Genomic DNA, 14,015 nt, shown 5'->3' on the forward strand with positions numbered 1-14,015 from the left:
AAATATTTTCTCCCATTCTGAGGGTGTCTTTTCATCTTGTTTATGGTTTCCTTTGCTGTGCAAAAGCTTTGAAGTTTCATCTAGGGGGGTGGGATAGGGAGGGTGGGAGGGAGACGCGAGAGGGAAGGGATATGGGGAGATATGTATACATACCGCTGATTCACTTTGTGATACAGCAGAAACTAACACAACATTGTAAAGCAATTATACTCCAATAAAGATGAAAAAAACAAAACAAGCCTTATATCTAAGTTACAAAGTCCGGGCAGAATCACCAGCTCGTCTTGGTTTGTCCAGATTTCCCCAGCTTTAACGTTGAAAGAACCATGTCCCTGGAAACACCCCAGTCCTGGGAAGACTGGGACAACTGGTCCCTCCACGTCTGGGATTTAAAAGACAACGTTTTCTGCAGCCCAGAAAAGCCCAGCATGTGCAGGCTGATGGCATTTACTGATGCTAAGTGCCTGTGCTGGGGGAGGAGTTGAAAGGTGGGGCCCTGGGGCTTGGGAGCTGAGGAGCTGCTCAGAGGCAGCCAAAGGCAGTTACCCCCACTGTGCGGAAACTCTAGTTCCCACTGGACTGGGGACCTGGGAGCCGTGGGGACCCACAGGCGCATCCGGGTCAGCCACTGTGTTCCTGGACCCAGCATCCCTGGCACTGAGGCTGTCACCTGTGACATCTCCCATTCGACCACGAAGCCGGGTCTTCACACGAGGTGCAGTTCTTCAGGCTGAGACGAGAATTAGCAGTGCATCCCCTACAGCTTCTAGGAAAGCACACTGCAACCCCTAATGGTCAGAAATTGAGGGGCCCCAGCTCTACACTATTGCCTTCCCCCGGGGAGCTGTGCCCTGAGATACAAACAGGGAAGGGGTGAGTATTATGTTTCTTTTTTGTACTAGTTTATGATGATGTGTTATACAAGACCCATGTAACGTATATGCACGTTTTAGCCACGACTACTTATTTTAATAAATAAGTTAATAGCTCACCACCTAGCACGAGACATCTATTTCCTCCAAACCTCTGCGTAGCCCTCCACTCCGGCCTCGCTCCTAGAGGCAACCATCACCCTGAAGTTTGTGTTCATAATTCTCCAGCTTCCATTCTCAATCTTGCCACACCTGAATCTGTCCCTGAAGAAGGTATTGTTTGCTTTTGCCTGCTTTTGAACTTATGCGGGGAATGGTCACCCTGGATGTTTCGGGGGCTTGCTTGTTTTGTTCAGTCTTTGGAGATTTCCCCACATTGGTGACATGACTGTGGTTCATTTTTCACCGCTGTAGAGTATTCCCTATTCCACTGTGTGGATACATGCTCATCTGAGCCGAGGGATGTGTTTGAATGCCAGCAGGTGGCTGACAACCTGTGGCATGCCCCCTTTCTCTGGAGGACGTGATGAGGTGCAGGTCGGAGACAGAGCTGAATCTGGGGGAGATCCAGGCGAGGCTCAGCCCCGCCGTGTGCCCCTCATAGCACTTGACTTCTCCCCTAAACAAATGTTCAGGTCAGTTATTTAAATAATGTGGCCGGAAGGGGTTATCGGCTTGCTCTCCTAGGATGTCACGCTTCTTGGTCTAGTCCAGAGGACATCACACGTTCATATTTACAATCAAGTATTTATTTGCATGAGTACTACATGTCAGCAAACCTTCCACAGAGTGTGGCAATTGAAGAAAGCTTCTGGCTCAGCGTTTCCCATCCCAGATTCCAAGCCCTGCACCTCAAGAGCGCACACAACGCGACCCCGGGATGGTACACCCCTTCCAGACTAGATTCTGCTTTCTGTTTCTTCCTGCAAAGCAACTCAGTTTCCTGTGTGCCCGGGGTGTCCCCTGGTGGCCGCTCCCTAGACCACAATGCTCATGGACCCGGCTCTCAAATCCACGTCCAGGAAGGAAACATGGAGCAAAGAAAGGTTTTCAGCCTTTCAACTTACCCCTAACACAATACACAGTAATTTGACAACATGAAAAAAAAATTTTATGTACAATAGTGAAATGAAGAGGCAGAGGCAGGTTTTTTTTTCTTTTTCTCCTTTTTTTAAATTGATATGTAGTTAATTTACAGTGTTGTGTTAATTTCTGCTGTACAGCAAAGTGATTCAGTTATACTTATATATACATTCTTTTTCATATGCTTTTCCATTATGGTTCATTCCAGGATATTGAACATAGTTCCCTATACAGTAGGATCTCATGATTTATCCATTCTATATATACTAGTTTGCATCTGCTAATCCCAAACTCCCAATCCATCCCTCCTGCACCCTCCTTCCTCCCTTGACAACCGCAAGTCTGTTCTCTATGTCTGTGAGTCTGTTTCTGTTTTGTAAATAAGTTCATTTGTGTCATATTTTAGATTCCACATATAAATGCTATCATATATTATGTGTCTTTCTCTGTCTGACTTACTTCACTTAGTACGATAATCTCTAGTTCCATCCATGTAGCTGCAAATGGCGTTATTTCATTCTTTTTTATTGGCAGAGGAATATTCTATTGTATATATGTACAGCATCCTTTTTATCCACTCATCTGTTGATAGACATTTAGGTTGTTTCCAGATCTTGGCTATCGTGAATAGTGCTGCTATGAATACTGGGGTGCATGTATCTTTTTGAATTATGGTTTTCTCCAGAAATATGCCCAGGAGTTGGATTGCTGAATCATATGGCAACTCTATTTTTAGTTTTTTAAGGAACTTCCATACTGTTTTCCATAGTGGCTGCACCAGTTTACATTCCCACCAACAGTGTAGGAGGGTTCTCTTTGGGAGAGGCAGTTTTAATACATTGTACTTAACTAAAATATCCAGTTCTGGGTCCTGAGAGGATACAAAGGTGCCATCTCTGTCCTGTAGAACCGATGAGTCCATCTAGTGCAGGGGACTGCACACATGACCCATGGGCCACATCCGGCCCCCTGTTTGTTTTTGTAAATAAAGTTTTATTGGAACACAGCCAAGCCCATTTGTCTACATATTGTCTGTGTGCTTTCTCACTACAGCAGCAGAGTTGAATCGTTGTGGCAGAGGGTGTCTGGCCCACAAAGCCTAAAGTATTTCCTACTTGGCATTTTCTGGAAAAAGTTTGCCCACTCCTAGGTGAGTGGGTTAACGGAGGCACCTATAAAATGGGCTATTGTTAGCCTGGAAAGAAGCTTCCTCTGTGGATTTGATTTTTCATCAATTCATTCCAAAAATTGTTGCAGACCTACTGTGTGCCAGACATTATTTCTGGCCAGAAAAGATTCTTGATGTTTTCAAACTTGGAGAGCTCCAGTATTTTTCAGTTTGGACAATAGTCATACCAGTTACCAGCATTTTCCACCCAAAACATCTCCTCACTTTTTTTGGCTTCTACCACCGAACCCACCATCTAGACCAAAGTTTCACCCTTTCAGCACGGACACCTCCTCTTTGCTGGACTGAAATTTATATAGGCGCCATCTCCACATTCACCTGTTTCTCCTGATAATGTTGGAAGCCAAATTTTGTCTTCTGTGGAGCATATCAAAAATGATGTGTCGGGCTTCCTTGGTGGCACAGTGGTTGAGAGTCCGCCTGCCGATGCAGGGGACATGGGTTCGTGCCCCGGTCCGGGAAGATCCCACATGCCGTGGAGCGGCTGGGCCCGTGAGCCGTGGCCGCTGAGCCTGCGTGTCCGGAGCCCGTGCTCTGCAATGGGAGAGGCCACAGCAGTGAGAGGCCCACGTACCGCAAAAAAAATAAATAAATAAATAAAATCTTTTTAAATGATGTGTCGATTCCAGCCTGGCCAGGGCCCACAGGAGGGGAGAAGAAAGGGCATTGTGGCAAAACCTGGGTCTGGCTACATGCCTGTTGTTAAATCAAGGCTCTGCTCCCTCAAGGCTTTAGAGATCTTTTAGGGATTTCCTCACTTGTATTACCCTGGCTTGTGTCACTGGTGAGAAATGCAAATTTCTAATACATATTTGGAAGAAAACTCCAACATATTTCATTTACCCGTGGCCATAAGCAGCCCAAGGTGGACCCTCCTCCTTAACAGAATCTTAATTTAAATGTGGATGTACCGGGCTGTGAACAGAAACCCAGGCTACTTTGCTATGTATTCTGCCAGGAGACCCTGACTCTGGGGCCCAGGAGTCTGCCCATGTGTCCAGACCCACAGAAATTAGGGAATTCCCGACACCTTTAGAATTGAATTCCAGACACTTTTAGAAGTAATTTGGTTCAATCCCTACCTAAAAAGTCTTTATTAATAGCTGGAGGAAGAAGATAAAAAGAAGCATCAAGAGAAAACATGCAACCATTCATTTTTACATGTAAGAAATTTGAAATTCCCGAAGCACACTTTGCTACCTGGAAAGCAACCGCCCCCCCTCTCACCTCTAAGTTCCCCGAGGAAGACATGTGGCACCTGCAGGCCTGATTCTCAAGGGGGTTTGCGTTTATTCAGCAACTGTGGGTCTTGTTCAGCGACATCCCTCTTCCTATTAAAAAAAGATTTCAGGGACTTCTCTGGTGGTCCAGTGGTTAGGACTCTGTACTTCCACTGCAGGGGGCATGGGTTCAATCTCTGGTTGTAGAACTAAGATCCCGCAAGTGGCACGGTGTGGCCAAAAAAAAAGATTTCAAAAGCCTCTAATTAAACAGTGAAAGCGGGACTTCCCTGGTGGCACAGTGCTTAAGAATCCGCCTGCCAATGCAGGGGACACGGGTTCAGATCCCTGGTCCAGGAAGATCCCACATGCCACAAAGCAACTAAGCCCGTGAGCCACAACTACTGAGCCTGCAATCTAGAGCCCGCGAGCCACAACTACTGAAGCCCGCGTGCTTAGAGCCCATGCTCCGCAACAAGAGAAGCCACTGCAATGAGAAGCCCGCGCACCGCAACGAAGAGTAGCCCCCGCTCACCACAACTAAAGAAAGCCCGCGTGCAGCAAAAAAGACCCAACGCAGCCAAAAATAAATAAACAAAATAAATAAATCAAAAAAATAACAGCGAAAGCATCTAGGCCAAACCAGAGCTACTGAAACAAAGAGCTGAATGCACATGACGGACAAGGCAACCCACTAACGACTTCCCCAACCCCGTCCACTGGGGAAAGGCAGTTCTGTACACCTGAGCTACCCGGACCACTGAAACCTCAGGAACGCGACATTTTTAAACACGTGAGACTCTCAAGGAAATGACAAACCTCTCTGCCTGCTTTACCAAGAGTGCTGGGTGTGGGGTGACCTTGTCTTGGTGGCCTGCGGCCATCATGACGCAGAACAAGTGCGCTGTGCTGTGACACAGCCGTGACCTCAGGGCTCTGCCCCTGACATCAGGGTCAGCCTGCCAGGGCCCGGCACGTCCTCTAGTTTTTATTACCTCCTTTCTACTTTTGCTATATCCACTCTCACACTTGTTTTGGCGCATGGGGTCCTCCAGGAATCAGTCCTGCTGCTGAGACCCAGGCCCCAGGCAGAACCCTGAGGCCTTCCCCTTGGATGGGAAGCCTCGGGCACTGGAGGAGAGTTGACCATTGGGCAGAGCTGCCCTCAGCCCTGGGCAGGGAAGGTCCAGGCTGGGGGAGAGCCCACATGTCCTGGCCTGGACAAGGCAGGGACAGAAGCGATGGAGTTCTCCTCTGTGGGCAGAACATGTAGCACCTTCATTGAAACGATGGAAAAAAAAAAAAAAAGGGACTTCCCTGGTGGTCCAGTGGTTAAGATTCCGCGCTCCCCATGCAGGGGGCGTGGGTTTGATCCCTGGTCGGAGAACTTAGATCCCACATGCCACGCTAACAAGAGGTGACGGGGACTCCTGGATCCCACCCACTCGGAGCACCACGGCATTGCCTCTGCCAGTCATGATGCCAACCCGGGGACCCCGATGGGGTAGTTAAACTGTAACAGCCTTGCTTCCCTGGGCCCAGAACCAAGATTCTAACGCCATCTCCATGAACGCCTCCGAACGGCCGCCTGGACGCACAGGCCCACCTGGTAGGGTCGGGTGAGGGGGGAGTGAGTGGCTGCAGGGGATGGACTTTACGTGTACGTGCGTGGTGAACGCTGCTCACACCTTAGCCCCTGGGCTTTGTGACTCTGTACAGATAATGAAGTCCGTTACAGGCACACCGGCAGGACTTTGACATTCGCTGCCCTTGTGTAACGGGATGGAGAAGCAGGTGTTTCTGGTTCCTGGGACAGCTGCCCTGCCCCCGCCACATCGGTCACCCACTCCTAGAGGAAACCGTCCTCTGTCTCCTGGTGCCATCGTGCGGCTGGCCTGACCTTGGGATTCCGAGAGTGTTTGCTCCTGAGTCCGGCTTCCTCCACTCACCAGCGTGCACGGGAGTCTCCCGTGCGCTGTAGCCCCCACGGCGGGGGGTTTGCTGTGTGCTGTACCTTGGTCACCCACTCTACTGTGGACTGACTTTCGGGTTCTTTCACTGTTTATGAGCAATGCCGCCGTGAACACTCATGAGCACAGACGCTTTGTCCCTGGCAGTCCAACCCGGCCAAGGGGAGCTGCGTCCAGGGGACGCAGATGCTCGGCTTTAAGAGATGCTACCAGACTCTTTCCCCCAAGGGGCCGTTCTAACCTGCACCCCCATCCCAGGGGCGGAAGTGCCAGGGGCTCCACACTCACCAACAGGTGGGCTTCCCCCCGCATCCAGGGGGAAGTGGTTTCATCTGCATTTTCCTGACGACTAAGGATGCTGAGCACATTTTCATATAGTTGTTGGTCATTTTGTTCAAGTCGCTTCCTCCTTGATACAAATCTGCCTGCCAGTCACCGTCTTAGTGATTTGTAGGAGTCCCTCATATATTCTGTCCATGAGTCCTCCAGTGGAAGGAGCATCGTTGCAAATACCTTTTCCCTCCTTGTGAATTGCCTTTTCACTCTCTGAATGTTCCCTTTTGATGAAAAGAAGCTCTCTTTCTTTTTTTTTTTAACATCTTTATTGGGGTATAATTGCTTTACACTGGTGTGTTAGTTTCTGCTGTATCACAAAGTGAATCAGTTACACATATACATATGTTCCCATATCTCTTCCCTCTTGCGTCTCCCTCCCACCCTCCCCATCCCACCCCTCTAGGCGGTCACAAAGCACCGAGCTGATCTCCCTGTGCTATGCGGCTGCTTCCCACTAGCTATCTACCTTACATTTGGTAGTGTATATATGTCCATGACGCTCTCTCGCTTTGTCACAGCTTACCCTTCCCCCTCCCCGTGTCCTCAAGTCCGTTCTCTAGTAGGTCTGTGTCTTTATTCCTGTCTTGCCCCTAGGTTCTTCATGACCTTTTTTTTTTTTTTTAGATTCCATATATGTGTTAGCATACGATATCTGTTTTTCTCTTTCTGACTTACTTCACTCTGTATGACAGACTCTAGGTCCATCCACCTCGCTACAAATAACTCAATTTCGTTTCTTTTTATGGCTGAGTAATATTAAAAGAAGCTCTTAATTTCATTGAAATCCAGTTTCTTTTCTTTTTTTGTGGTTAGTGCTTCACTGTCCTTTTTTTTTCCTATTTCTATATTTTTAAAAAATTTATTTTATTGAAGTATAGTTGATTTACAGTGTTGCATAATTTCTGCTGTACAGCAAAGTGATTCAGTTATACATATATATGCATTCCTTTTTATATTCTCTTCCATTATGGTTTACCACAGGATATTGAATATAGTTCCTTATGCTATACAGTAGGACCTTATTGTTTCACTGTCCTTTTTAAGAAATCTTTGCCTAACCAAGATGATTCTCTTTTATTTTTAAAGAAGATTTTATTGGTTTACCTTTTACATCTCAGTTTTGTTTTGTTTTGTATGATGTGAGCTGGAGTCAAGATTCATTTTTCTCCATTTGAGTATTCATCTGACCCAAAAGTCTGCATTTATTAATTCTTAATTTAAAAAATTTTTATTGATAATGGCCTGTTTGTGCCTTCAAATGGTGGAGGAGTAAGACGTGGAGATCACCTTCCTCCCCACAAATACATCAAAACTACATCTACATGTGGAACAACTCCTACAGAACACCTACTGAATGCTGGCAGAAGACCTCAGGCTTCCCAAAAGACGCCCTCAGGTGACCTACATGCAGAGGCGGGGCCGATACAAAGCTGAACCCCAGGAGTTGCGCAAACAGAAAAGAGAAAGGGAAATCTCTCCCAGCAGCCTCAGGAGCAGCGGATTAAAGCTCCACAATCAACTCGATGTACCTGCATCTGTGGAATACCTGAACAGACAACAAATCATCCCAAAATTGAGGGGATGGACTTTGGGAGCAACTGTAGATGTGGGGTTTGCTTTCTGCATCTAATTTGTTTCTGGTTTTATGTTTATCTTAGTTTAGTATTTAGAGTTTATTACCATTGGTAGATCTGTTTATTCATTTGGTTGCTGTCTTCCTTCTTTTTTAGTATGTGTAGATATATATATATATGTGTGTGTGTAGATAATATGTGTAGATATATTTTTTTTTTCCTTTTTCTCCTGTTGTGAGTGTGTATGTGCTTCTTTGTGTGATTTTGCCTGTATAGCTTTGCTTTTGCCATTTGTCCTAGGGTTCTGACTGTCCGTCTTTTGGTTTTTGTTTTTTGGGTTTTTTAGTATAGTTTTTAGTGCTTGTTAGCATTGGAGGATTTGGTTTTTGGTTTGTTTGCTCTCTTCTTTCTTTCTCTCTTTCTTTTTATTAAATTACTTTTTTATTTTTAATAATTTTTTCTATTTTAATAACTTTATTTTATTCATTTATTTATTTTTATTTATTTCTTTCTTTTTCTCCCTTTTCTTCTGAGCCATGCAGCTGACAGTGTCTTGGTGCTCCGGCCGGGTGTCAGGCCTGAGCCTCTGAGGTGGGAGAGCCAAGTTCAGGACATTGGTCCACCAGAGACCTCCAGGCTCCATGTAATATCAAACAGTGAAAGCTCTCCCAGAGATCTCCATCTCAACGCTAAAACCCAGTTCCACTCAACGACCAGCAAGCTACAGTGCTGGACATCCTATGCCAAACAACTAGCCAGACAGGAACACAACCCCACCCATTAGCAGAGAGGCTGCCTAAAATCATACTAAGTTCAGAGACACCCCAAAACACACGAATGGACGTGGTCCTGCCCACCAGAAAGACAAGATCCAGCCTCATCCACCAGAACACAGGCACCAGTCCCCTCCACCAGGAATCCTACACCGCCCACTGAACCAACCTTACCCACTGGGAGCAGACACCGAAAACAACGGGAGCTATGAACCTGCAGCCTGTGAAATGGAGACCCCAAACACAGTAAGTTAAGCAGAATGAGAAGACAGAGAATACATAGCAGATGAAGGAGCGAAGTAAAAACCCACAAATGAAGAGGAAATAGGTGGTCTACCTGAAAAGGAATTCAGAGTAATGACAGTAAAGATGATCCAAACTCTTGGAAATAGAATGGGGAAAATACAGAGACATTTAACAAGGACCTAGAAGAACTGAGGAGCAAACAAACAATGATGAACAACACAATAAATGAAATTTAAAATTCTCTAGAAGAAATCAATAGCAGAATAACTGAGGCAGAAAAAACGAATAAGTGATCTGGAAGATAAAATAGTGGTAACAGCTACCGCAGAGCAGAACAAAGAAAAAAGAATGAAAAGAATTGAGGACAACCTCAGCGATTGTGGCGCGCGGGTTCCAGAGCACGTAGGCTCTGTGGTTTGCGGCACACGGGCTCTAGTTGAGGCGCGCGAGTTCAGTAGTTGTGGCACGCAGGCTTAGTCGCCCCACGGCATGTGGGATCATAGTTCCCTGACCAGGGATGGAACCTGTGTCCCCCGCATTGCAAGGCAGCTTCTTCAGCACTAGACCACCAGCAAAGTCCCCAGCCTCCCATGTTCTTAGCTGAACCTGCCATATTCTTGTCCTTGTCTTTACATCAGGTTCATCAAGCAACGCGTGTTGAGAACAACCTAGGTGCTAGGCCAGAAAGCAGAGCCAGGCAGGAGCTACAAACCACAAGGAGCCCTGGATCTCAGTGGGAAGGTGCAGCCTGTGGAAGCTGACGAGGTCCACGCTCTTGCCTCTTAGTGGAACTCTGCCACCCATCAGACATGCCACCATCAGTGAGGCACTCCTCTCCAGGGACTTTTGCAAGTCCCTTTATTGTCAAGTAACCTATGGCAGGCAGCCTCTGAGATGCACCCCTGGCTGTTGGTAGCCCCTGTGTAGCCCCCTCCCGTGTTGAAAGGTGCCGACTCGTTTAACCAATGGAACATCTCAGAAGTGGGGAAGCAGGACTTGCGAGGTTCGGCATAAAGGACATTGTGTGTCTGGGATCACCCACCGTGGGGGCCGCCATGTTGTGTGGATATTCAAGCAGCCTGTGGAGAGGCCCACGTGGTGAGGAGCTGAGGCCTCCAGCCAACAGCCAGCACCAGTTGCCAAATACACGAGGAGCTGCCTTGGGAGAAAGTCCTCCAGCCTCAGTCGAGCCTTCGGGTGATACAGCCTCAGCCAGCGCCTTGCCTGCAACACCATGAGAGACACCGAGCCAGGACCACCTGCTAAGCCACCTCTGGATTCCTAAACCTCAGAAATTGCGTGAGATCATGTTTATTGTTGGTTTAAGCCATTCAATTGAGGGGTCACTTATAACATGGCGACAGATAATACGTAACCCTAGGGATGACTTTATGACCCATGAGTGGGTTGCAACCCAAAGTCCTTGAAAGCACTGGTGGAAAGCTTTGCATCTGGCCCGGCCCTGCTTCAAGACACAGGCCTTCTAGTTATTTAACAAGTAGAGCAAGAGGAGATGACGCTCTAGGCGAGGTGGTAATGAGCACAGACTCTGGCGCCAGATGGAGTTTGAGTTCCCACTCTGCAACGTATCAGCATGTAACCTTGGGCAGGTCCCACTGTCCAACTGTGCCTCGCTTTCACCACCTATAAAATGGGGGTGATGGCGATAGTATTTAGCAGCTGGGTTATTGTGAGCGTCAGAGGGTATATGTAAGGTTCTCACAGCGGTGGTGGGTGCACGGCAGAAGCTGGAAGAGTCAGCTGCTGACACAGGGCAGACGGCGTTCTGGGGCTGGGGATATATCTGGGAACAAAGTAATCAGAAATTTACCCTCACTGATCTTGTATTCTTGTGGGGGAGACAGATAAGCAAGATAAATTGGTAATTTATATTCTGTAACTGGAGAGTAGGTTCTATGAAGAAAAGCAAAGCAGAGTCCTGGGATGAGTGTGTGAGGAAGGCTTCCCTGTGAAGGTGATATTTAAGCCACGTCTAGGAGGTTGTTGAGGGAACCAGACGGATGCCAAGGGGAAGAGTGTTCCAGGCAAAGGAAACAGCCTGTGCAAAAGCCCTGCGGTGGAAGAGTCCTGGGGCCTTGGAGGGCCAGTGAGGCGGCCGGCATGGCTGTCGCTGGGCAACTGTGGGAGAAGGAGCGAGGCAAACCTTAGGTTCTGGAAATGACGTTGTTGTTTATTGTGACAGGAGACCTTGAGGAGTTCTGAGCAGAGCGGTGACATGCTCTGACTCTCACACCTTAACAGGACAAGTCTGACTGTTGTGCTCAGAACAGGTTGGGGCCGAGAGGCCAGAGGCCAGGAAACCAGTGCTGGGGCTCCTCTTGCTGTCGAGAGAGGGCGGGGCTGGGACAGGCTCAGCACAGAGACGGTAGGGAGTGGTCGGATGCCGGATGCCTTCTGCAGGAGAGCCTGCAGGAGTACAGGCCGGTTGGGTGAGAGAGGGATAATTCCACATGGGGGTCTGGACTTGCCATCACCTGAGAGCAACTTCTGGGGGAGACGTGGGAGTTGCTGATCCGTGAAGTCTGAGAAGGCTTTAAGACTCTAACCCTAACCCTAACCCTAACCCTAACCCTAACCCTAACCCTAACCCACATAACCCTAACCCTAACCCACCTAACCCTAACCCTAACCCTAACCCTAACCCACATAACCCACATAACCCTAACCCGTACCCGTACCCGAACCCTAAGCCTAACCCACACAAATGAGACAGGGAGGAGGCATCTGGACACATGGATGGGACTCAGGCCAGAGAGGCATCGGAGGGGGACCTCTGTAGTCGCCCGTGCTTATGGAGGTATTTAAGGCCCCAAGGCAGGTGAGCTTCCCTGGTTACCTGCCTCTCACCAAGAGCTCTCTTCACATCCGTTTGTCCAGGTGAGTGAGCTACACAGATCTCCAAGGCCTGCCTGTACTCCCAGGACAAGGACCTGGCGGCACGAGCAGGTCTGTGTGTGCGTCACTGGTGGAGCCATCCCGTCCCTGCCTCCTAATCACTGTGGTCTGCCCACGTGACACTCCAGGGCATGCTTTCGACGTCTTTCCCAATAGATGTGGAGATCTGAGTCTGGTGAGGGGCAGGGTGTGGCAGTGCAGCGTGAGAACGACCTGCCCTTGCCAGAAAAGAAGCGTGCGGTGTGGACTCACATCTTGATTTTGCACACTCTATTCAACTCAGCCTCTCACCCAGAGAACCTGGCTGGGTCACTGCCTGGCCTGCCTTGTCAGGATCGAAACAACACCCACATCCAGGTGAGCGCCAAGAACTGGAGGAACACCCCCAGGCCTCTGTCCCTCCTGGGATAGCTCTCCCTGAAGATAGCAGTGAAGCCAAGCCCACCGCCGTGGGCAGCGCATCTCCGGTGTGGACCATCCTTTCCCCCCACCACCTACGCCAACCTCACCATGCACAAAGGTGGAGCTCCGGGCTCCCCAGTGCTTGCCCGGAGAGGGGGCACTGGGTTTCATCCACATGCAGAGGAGGTGAGGGAGGGCAGAAAAACCTACCCTATGGCACGGGGCGCCCTGCCTCACTGTGTTAGCTGAGCACGCGGAGCAAAACAGGTCAAAGCGCAGCCCAGCTCCAAGACGCTAACACGCGAACGAAACTTGGCAAACTGAGAGGCAGATCCAAGGTTCAAACCCAGAGCTCTCCCGGGAAATCTGGCTGAGAAACCTCACACAAGGCAAGAAAACAATAATCGCCCTTATTTTTCAAACAAGGACAACAAGGCACAGAGAGGGCAATTGCCGGGCCGTGGTCACACAGCTGTCGAATAGGGAAGCCAGGGTCTGAGCTCACAGCCACCACCCTCCAGCCTCCTTAAAATGAATTCACACAGTGACTGGGAGGAAACGGCGGGGCCCACCGTACGCAGCGCCATCCCGGTGGGAGTTCACTGCTCTGGCCTGGTACTCAAACCACTTGTGTGGCTGGTGACAGTACAAACACCTGGGACCCCCTTTGACCCATGAGCTCCATGGGCAGGGGTGGGGTACCAGCATCGGAAAATCACGGCTCTTAAGTCGGCCCAGGTGGGCCCCAAGCTCCGATCCCCTCCCGGCTGCTCAGGAGGCCGCCTGTCTTTGCTCAACCAGTTGTAGACTGAGCAGGGGAGGCGTTGCCCTGCACCTGCCCCCCCTGTCCAGGGAGCGGGACCCCCAGCACACTCCAGTCCTCGGTTCCTCCAGATGTGAAGCAAGCCTAGCGCTGCCATCTTTGTGGCTTCTCCGCTCTTTTGCTCTTTTGTTGGGGGCAGGCGGCCAAACTGGAATTTCTTCCTTTGGCAAACAGAATGGATTCTCACACCCAGCACAAGAGTGGCCCCAACAGAGGGCCAACGGTGGGGAAAGTGTGGACCCCTCCCCTGAATCCCGTGATCGGTACCCAAAGCTTTGAGGCAGGACCCAAGCATCTGATCCAAAGTTCCCTGGGCATCGCCTCTACACACCAGAAACTGAGCCCTTGTCTATGGCCAGGCCCCACTGGGAGACAAACCACAAAGAAGTCTGAACAGGGAAAGTTTAAAACAGGCACATCTACTTTATCGTGCTTCGCAGATAATCACGCTTTTTACAGACTGAAGGTTTCTGGTGACCCTGCATCCAGCAAGTCTACCGGTGCCACTTTTCCAATAGCATTTGCTCACTTTGTGTCTCTGTGTCACATCTTGCCATTTCTGGCAGTACTTCAAACTTTTCTTTCTATTTGTTAACGGTGATCTGTGATCA

Source organism: Phocoena sinus, chromosome 8 (genome assembly GCF_008692025.1).
Source record: "Phocoena sinus isolate mPhoSin1 chromosome 8, mPhoSin1.pri, whole genome shotgun sequence".
Taxonomy (NCBI): Eukaryota; Metazoa; Chordata; class Mammalia; order Artiodactyla; family Phocoenidae; genus Phocoena; species Phocoena sinus.